Source organism: Cynoglossus semilaevis, chromosome 3, assembly GCF_000523025.1.
Source record: "Cynoglossus semilaevis isolate Cse_v1.0 chromosome 3, Cse_v1.0, whole genome shotgun sequence".
NCBI classification, from domain to species: Eukaryota; Metazoa; Chordata; class Actinopteri; order Pleuronectiformes; family Cynoglossidae; genus Cynoglossus; species Cynoglossus semilaevis.
Window position 1 is genome coordinate 15,231,027 of NC_024309.1, and position 1,382 is coordinate 15,232,408.

The window sequence follows — 1,382 nt, forward strand, 5'->3', positions numbered from 1 at the left end:
TTTTCACGATGGTAAGGCTATAGTAAGGCATGTTTTGGGTGATTTTTGAAATATTCATATAAAATATTTTTTGGACTTTTAAACACAAAATATTCACTTGGCAGCATGTTTTAGGACATAATCTTGCATTTTAGTGCATTTCGGGGACTTTTTATTTTTTTGGATTTTTTCACGATGGTAAGGCTATAGTAAGGCATGTTTTGGGTGATTTTTGAAATATTCATATAAAATATTTTTTGGACTTTTAAACACAAAATATTCACTTGGCAGCATGTTTTAGGACATAATCTTGCATTTTAGTGCATTTCGGGGACTTTTTATTTTTTTGGATTTTTTCACGATGGTAAGGCTATAGTAAGGCGTGTTTTGGGTGATTTTTGAAATATTCATATAAAATATTTTTGGACTTTAAAACACAAAATATTCACTTGGCAGCATGTTTTAGGACCTAATCTTGCATTTTAAGGCATTTCGGGGACTTTTTATTTTTACGGATTTTTTCACGATGGTAAGGCTATAGTAAGGCGTGTTTTGGGTGATTTTTGAAATATTCATACAAAATATTTTTGATGGTTTTAACACAAATTGTTCTGATTTTAAATAATATTTTTTGAATTTTTTTTTTAGAATTAAAAAATTTAAGTACAATTTTAAATACGATGTTCTTGTTGGTATAGGTCGCAGTAAAGCAAGGTTTTTGTGAGATTTTTGACACGTCATTACATTAACTAGTTTTTTATCTTTAGCAGAAAATATACAACTATTACAAAAAAACGTTTTCAACTCACAGGTTTCGAGACGGTTCGTTGTCAGATCCAACCAGACTCTGCGTCGTGGACAACAACAACAGGCTGTGCGTGAAGCCGAAGAAAGAGGCAGCGTCGAGCGGCGCTTTTTAATCTTCTTGCCAATGTTCAGTTTCAGGAAAAAGTGTTTCGATGAGCTCTGAGCCAGAATAAACAACAACAACAACAACGACATTAGGGACTTGAGCATAACGCCTGCAGATGGTGTGAACCAAGGGAGATTTACAACTGTGACCCACCTGGTGAACATCGTCGTCATCTTCCGTCCTCGTTCCCACACAGAGAAACAGCAGCCCAATAGCGGCAGGCGATGACTCATATTCTCTGCACAAATCAAACAATAAATAAATACATGTTTTGCAAATTCGTCATTTAGATTGTTTCATTTCTGTCAAAAATGTCTACGTTTTGAGAAATAACCTTTGATTTTTTAGGCAATTCTGTGACATTTAATTTGGGGGTTTATTTTAAACACAGTATAACATAATAACATATACAGTATATATATCTATCATTATACATTTTGTGGTCATTATATGTTATTTGGTCAAATTCATATAAAATATTTTTTGGACT